The 7,744-nt window shown below is 29.0% G+C and overlaps 1 long non-coding RNA gene across 4 annotated transcripts; it reads right to left on the bottom strand.

Moving 5' to 3' along the window:
- Window positions 1-206: 206 nt before the first annotated feature.
- LOC111039316 lies at window positions 207-5,571 on the bottom strand. 4 transcript variants are annotated; one of them, XR_002605083.1, is made up of 8 exons: window positions 5,231-5,571; window positions 4,985-5,142; window positions 4,416-4,593; window positions 4,157-4,342; window positions 3,930-4,089; window positions 2,770-2,977; window positions 2,604-2,702; window positions 207-2,087 (listed from the first exon to the last, which is right to left on the bottom strand). It is a non-coding gene; the product is annotated as an uncharacterized LOC111039316 (long non-coding RNA). The 4 variants fall into 4 exon arrangements; XR_002605084.1 differs by having other exon boundaries at window positions 2,762-2,977; XR_002605082.1 differs by having other exon boundaries at window positions 2,788-2,977; window positions 5,235-5,570.
- Window positions 5,572-7,744: the final 2,173 nt, after the last annotated feature.

Raw genomic sequence — 7,744 nt, forward strand, 5'->3', positions numbered from 1 at the left:
GAACTCCGGGCTGCCAATAAATTAGTTGTAAGTAAATTATATGTAATTAAATTATATTTTAATAACAATTTAAATCAATCTGTATTCATTTGTAACTATAAGATCCCAACATTCCTGCTCCCGAGCTACGGATAAATATATTCAAAGGATACACAACTCCTCCCTGAATATCTTATATTTAACTGGTCTTCCCCGACCACGTTACAGTATAATAAGATAGTGTTTACAAGCATGAAGCATGGCAAATTTGCTTTCTGCCGAACAAATTGTGTATTTATATTAAAGTGAATGAATGTATAAACTATCTTAAAGTCAAGAATATTATTGGACACCAGTAATGATTGTATGGTGACTTGTTTACAATATTTTAACTTTTCTAGTCATGTTAGTTATATTATAACAATAATTATAACAGTAGCTATAGGTAAACTCACTACAATATTAAGCCTAACAACATTTGTGGCGACAATGTGGCATTCAATTAATTTTTTTTAATGTAATTTACATTTCACCTACTACATATTGTATATGATCTTAAATATAACTTTTATTAGGAGCAATTCAAGAATGAATTTTGGGAAAATGAAAAAAAATCTTTCCCATACAGTGGAACCATTGCATTCCGAAGTTTCAATTGGTTCAAAAAGGACAAAATTGAAAGCTAATTACTATAAACAAAAATTACTGCTTTTGGAAAGATGGACTGTTACCAATAAAAAAAATTGTCATTTTCAAGACAGAAGTGAAAACTTCAACAAGGCGAAATTAATAATACGAAATACAAGTTTTTTTGGGTTCTATATTGATAAATTAATAACTATTACAATGCACTTAATTATGATTGTGTATAAATACACACACACACACATCCTAACATCCTAACCAACACAACCTAACCCTAACCAATTCTGCTGGGCGAGTACAGCAGTGAAGCTTCGACTACATTTCTCTCTTGTTCTGCTAACTGTTCCTCTCATGCTTAATCGACTCGAGCCGACTTCGCCCGAAATGAGTGTTACATAACCGAGCGTGACGGCTCAGTTTAATTCAGTACCCACAAAAAGTGCTAAACGAGCCTAAAAAGTTTTCACTTCAAAAATAGTTATGCATTCGCTTTGATAGTAGATAATACTGAAGCTAAGTACAAAACATACATAAAAACTTTAATGCCTTAAATAGTAAAAAAATATTGTTTGTTGAATAAATGCTACATGTTGCATGTATATTAACAATTAATGTCTGTCAATTGTACCGACTTTTCAAGACTTCTTGATACATTCTTTGAGCCATAGATTTATCACTAATTTATAATGTATACATCTTTTTCCCCATAAAATTTATCACAAATTAAACGGACATACTTTTGACTATTAGCCAGTTAAATATTTTAACAAAAATATTCACCAAATATTTTTAGACATTTTTTTTTTTTAAATTAAATATAAAAAATGTGATAACATTAAAAGTAAGTCAAACTACATTGTGAAAAAAAATACAAATAAAATTCATTTTTAAATTTGTTCAATACAATATGTCAATATGTCATGTTCAAGTGTAAAAGTTCTAAATTAACATGCATATTAAATATTATATTGTACTAAAAATATAAATTTACCATAGATTTATATGATTTCAGCAGCATTATAATTTAGGAGTAAACAGTGATATGAAATCAGTGAAAAACCAGAACACATAAAACAAATGATTCAACTATGTGATTAGAACAATGAAAAATAAATAATATTTATAATAGATTATACAAATATAAGTTGTTTTAACATAAAACATTAACAGTATATATTTAGTATAGTATTACTGATGTTGATAAAATAGAACTAAAGATTAAAAATAAAAAAAATTCAAATCTAAAATATATGACAAAGTGATTCCTGAGATCGGTAGAATATAATTTAGATTTATAACCCATGGTCCAGCCACTCTATGGTCATCGCTGAGTGAAATTATTCCCCTGATCTGACTAGATCATCCTCGTTCCATTATCAAAGTCCAGAATCAATAATTCTTTGGGTTGGGATCAGGATCATTATTTTTGTTTATTTCCAGTTTAAATTTGATGTTTCCACGATCTAGTATAAACAAAACGAAGTACACAAATATGTTTAATCAGCTTTAAAAATACTAGGTTTGTTCAAAAGGTCTAAGTAATTAGATCGCATTTAAGATTGAATATGTTATGCTGATTAATGATTATTACTAAAATGTTTAGATAAAAAATCATACAAAATATGCAAAAGTGCATAACAACACGTGTAGACTAAATGATAGCTTTGATGAAATAACTTTTAAAACAATAAACTGACACACTAGTCACAATGCAATAATTCATTATTATATGGAATCTACTACACCACCTTAGAGCACAAGTATAAACTTACAAACTTATTCTAACTAGTTGGGTATTATACATATTATCTTATATCATACAATTAAATGGTTGTCAATAATTAATGAATTTCCAGAAATCAAGTCACACCTAACTGTAACTACGTTGAATACAGAAATAGCATGTTTTTTATGTTATTTCAGATTTATCATTAAATACCAATACACTATAGTTATTGCAACAGAAATCAGAAACTTACATGGCTTGTATGAAAGTTTAAATGTGGTAATTGTAGCCTGAAGGTGAAAGTAACTTAGTTCATTCAATGCTTTCCTTTCTTCCTTGATACATTTAGTACCTAAAAATAATTACACTGTTCTATACAATATATCAACAAAAGATTTATTTAATAGGTACATATTTACTGTCTATGAATGGCTTACAAAAACGGACTGCAACTTTGTTAATCTGTTATGTTAGTTCAGATTTATCATTCCAAATACATTATAGTTATTGCAACACATCAGAACTTGCATGATATATATGAAGGTTTAAATGTGACAGTTGTAACCTTTAGGAAATAGTAACTTTGTTTATTCAATCATTTTCCTTCTTCCTTGATACATTTAAATCCTAGAAAAAATGACACTGTTCTATAAAGCATATCAACCAAAATAGTTATTTAATAGTTACATATTGCACTACGAGTAATTACGGGGTAACAACGGCGTATAGACCAGCTACAGGTTATACACAATATATGAGGGATAATAAGCATGATGCTAAGTAAACAAAAGGGTTAGTATATTTTAACCGGGTCTGTTATTTCTTGGAAATACTATAATAATACTTAATAATACAAAACCACGAATATAATTAATAATTTGTTGGTGCATAGTAATCTCGAATACCACATAATAGATATTCGGCTATACACATTGCGACGCTTAGAATGCGCACTCAGGAAAGTCCTATCGGAGCGTGGGCCGTTAGTATTTACCGGAACGATAGCTGGCGAACACAGAATCCGTGGAAATGATACTCGTATCAAGAGGACTAGGAGAAGTAGAGGGTAGGCTTATATAGGAGACCCCTGAACAGCCCATATTCAGATGTGATTTGACCAGACGAGCCAGAGCACCTTCTCACTTTCACCAAGAGAGTCTTTTGACTGTATTATTTTGGACTTAGAATAATTTTCAAACAGTTAATTATTTGGACTTAGAAAATATTCGGTTCAAATCAATATTTTCTGAACACTCTGAATAGTTCTCTGTGGCGAATATTCTAGCACAGATTATTCAATTTACAGTTAAAATTACATTTGTTTTTATTAAATAATAATAAACTATACTACATCATACAACAGTGTTGCAAAATTCAATCAATTACACCTCATCATATTCCTGTCAACAACACCTGTAGTGTCCAGACCACTACAATATTTACTTTTTATGTACAGCTAACCCAAATTAACTGTAACTTTGTGAGATAAAGAAATTGTATGATTTTTGTAAATCTGTTATGTCAGTTCAGATGTATCATTCCAAATACATTATAGTTAATGCAACACATCAGAACTTACATTATTTGCTTGAAAGTTTGAATGTGCTAGTTGAAGCATGTAGGTAGTCTTCATATTATATCATAGTTCATATGACTAGTTGGTGCAACACAACATAGTAGGTAGTAACTACTCTGTTTATCCAATGTTTTTGTAATTTCTTCCTTGATACATTTTGTCCCTAGAAATAATTATAACACAGTTCCATAAGAAAATCAACGGAATAGGTAATTCCTACGGTTGCTTACGATAATCACAGCTGCTGGGAGAAGTTTAGATTTGTAATCTGTTTACTGGGGCAGTTGATTTATTGTTTCCAAAACCTACAGACAAAATTTTAAATAAGTATTCCAAAAGAATCATTTGGAATCAAACCCTCTGTTGAGGCTAGCTTAGGGAAATGTATTCTGGTTTTCTATAGAATATCCAGGTTTCTGAAAATATATTAAAATACATTTTTAGTATTGACTATACAAATATTATGAAGCTTAGGTATTTTATAATTACACGCAGTTTTTTTGGCAAAGCCAACATCGTCAAATTTCACACAACTAGTGATGTACTGATGTTCAATTTTCAGGTTTCAGATTTCTGTAAATTATATTGCGAGAATGTAAGTAACTGAATGCTTCAATGGCATATCTAGTGTAGGAACATATGGTAGACATTAAAATATCCTTTATATCTGTAATTAGTTATGTAATACATTATAAAACAGAAAAGTATGTATAGTAATATAGTATTATGCAACTAAATTATTAAACAAATTATATTATTACTTAAAATATTTAAAGTTCTAATATTCGACAATTATATTATAATCCCTGTTACATCCAATCATTATAATAAATTAAAATAAACTGTTTCCCAATAAATAATAATCGTTGATTTATCCCATTTTAATCTCCATTTTTAATACAGTCGTTTTTGAACTCGTTGGTGTTATTCTAATTGTAGTTTGTAAAACATGTTTAAGTTCTCAAGAATAAGTGATTAAATTTGTGAGACTATTATACAATCTAACAATCTATCCAGCTAATAAAAATTTTGATCCAGCAATAATACTTGTTATTTACCTCAGTATATTCGACAACTCTCCACCAAGATAAGAACTCATCAACAAACAAGTATTTTTAGTTTTAAATGTCTGGAACAACTTAACACTTTTACAGTAGGCTTCTCCCATAATCTCTTTGTCTGACATTAAGTGCTGTTGTTTTTGGGTGTATGATCACTAATGAGATTTTCAAACAAATAATACAAACATATAAGAAAATGTTTTTGGCATAACAATGTAATATAATTATTGTTATTGTTAGTACCTACACACGAATAAAACGTCCAATTCCTAGAGTACACTATGTGAGGTGTGTAGTAAATCGTAGACCATTCGACATTCGTAATCGTAGTGCAACATGAATCTTAGTTCTTGAAATGCACAGCGCACACCAAGAGTTAGCATTTGTTGTGGGTGATAAATACATCAAGTGTTAGGTATTATTCGTTTTTCAAAGAATAATTTTCATAATATTATATTGTACTATTGTCAATTCATGCAGCTAGTTTATAACTATTCTAATTATATTTTTAAATTAAATTTCAAATAGAAAAATAGAAAACATAACACATCTGTAGTAGATACCTACATAGTTATTATTAATTTCATCAGTTATTTACTTACTATTACCTATCACAGATTAAATAAAATTATTTCATCTGTGATATTATAGTAATAGTAATAATGCTTATCACATAACATCGCACGGACGTCGAGCGTTGTATAATATTACGTAGAGTATTGTGATAGATAACAATATTTACAGTTTATCACGATTTAAGATAGCTTAGAAATCTTATCTATCTCAATCTCAAATCGTGCTGTTTAGTGTTGAATGTTTATCCACAGTAAAGTTGTGGAAACATCCTGTACCTCAGTACTTCATTCGCGGACTAAGGTGTTATAATATTCTAGATATTATAATATCTTAGTCCGTGACTTGAATCGCCACCACATTGTTCACTATACCATTTTTATAATGTAATATATTATCCATGCTCTCGCAGTCTTGCGACGACTCGCTCAATCGAGTGTCCGACTATCCGAGCACAACGTCCTGTCCAGCCGACCAACTCATTGTATTTCGACTACTTTGGTCTGAATGCCAATACATTCTGTTCATTAGTGAAGTCGAAACGCTGTTGATAATCAATCGTAAGTAAGTCCTGTCAACTGTCGTAATACATGTATTTGCCAATCTCGACAATACAAACATTATCTTTTACTGCTTTGTCCTAATAATATTATTGTTTGGTTTTATTCTATGACTACTTAATATAATATCAATATTCAATATACTTATCTAGTACTCTATCCCAAATAATGTATTCATTATTTGTAAACAGAGTTGATGTGTACGCCGGCCAACGTAACAGGCCGCGATAACCATATGGTCCGACTCAAAATGGCTGTCAATGTGCTGTTCAAAAAGTCCATCAACACTAGCTTATAAATCAAGATTACATCTTATTCGTGCACTCGCATCATTTTCTCACCTACGACTAGTATGGTTTAATCTTAACACATCTATTTTCATGAAGATATTTCAAAGAATGTTCATGACACAGTGATGCTGTGTTAATTCTTCTACATGTATCAACTTTTTCAAATGTATTGTTATAACTTAAACCTACTATTGTCAAACCAGGATTTATTACTCAACTCAATGTAATATTTAACACAAGGACATGCAATTTTATGAGCATACGTCAGGCAGTCTAAATGTCAATAGCCACAGTCTTGGCACGTATGCTTTTATAAAAGTATGTGTGCCGAGGATGGGGCATTTAGATTGCTTGATGTGTGCTCATAAAAACGACTGACCTTGTTGTTACATAAATCAAAGGTGCCACAAATTAAGAACATTTATATTATGTGAAAAATTTTCTTGAACACATGAGATTTGAGATTAAGTTATTATTCAACATAACTAACGGGAATATAGATTTTGTTTGCTTTAACATTATTAAAATAAAATGCAGGAATTTGAAAATTTTTACATTGTTTGAAATATTATATTTTTTCTATTTATAAAATGTACTCATGGTTGTATTTTAACAAATAATAACATAAATATATTTAAATATATTTTTCATAATAATCTTGTGTTATATTTTATTTTATTAATTTCTGCTTTTAAAAAGAAAATATAGTGCATTTTTATAAATGATAAAATGAATGTATTTAATTGTCGCATCTTTACTGCAAGCAGTCAATGTTATTTGTTTTGTTTTTAAGTTTAAAAAGTATATTGATGTGTTTCAATCCAGAATTACACTAAATGTCAATGTGTGAACTGCCATTTTATGTTAGTATTTAGTAAGACACTTTTTTGTTATTATTAAACTTCTCTGTCGGTACACTTAATATTTGAGCATCGAGTATAAAACGATGGAACATATTATGAGTGATGAAAGCTGTAAAAAGTCTATATTAAGACTTAAAAAGGAAAATCGTTAATATTGAATTAATAAATAATATAACCAAGGTTGGATTTATACGAGTTAATAAGTTAAATGTTGAGTTAAAATTAACTTACTATTTTGATGCTTTGTTTGGCTCATTTAAAATTTTTTTTATTGTTCCCAAATAGCTTAATTTTGAATTTTCATAGTATCCAGAATAACATTTTTGTTTATTAACATTATAATTATAAATTTGTAAGATATAAAAAATCTAATATTTTTTTTAAATATGTTTCATATCCAAAAATTCTTTATAATATTATACTTATCACTTATTTTAATTCTTTATGCAATATTTATTTTTTGTTAACTTA

The sequence above is a fragment of the Myzus persicae genome, unplaced genomic scaffold (assembly GCF_001856785.1).
Source record: "Myzus persicae strain clone G006 unplaced genomic scaffold, MPER_G0061.0, whole genome shotgun sequence".
Taxonomy (NCBI): domain Eukaryota; kingdom Metazoa; phylum Arthropoda; class Insecta; order Hemiptera; family Aphididae; genus Myzus; species Myzus persicae.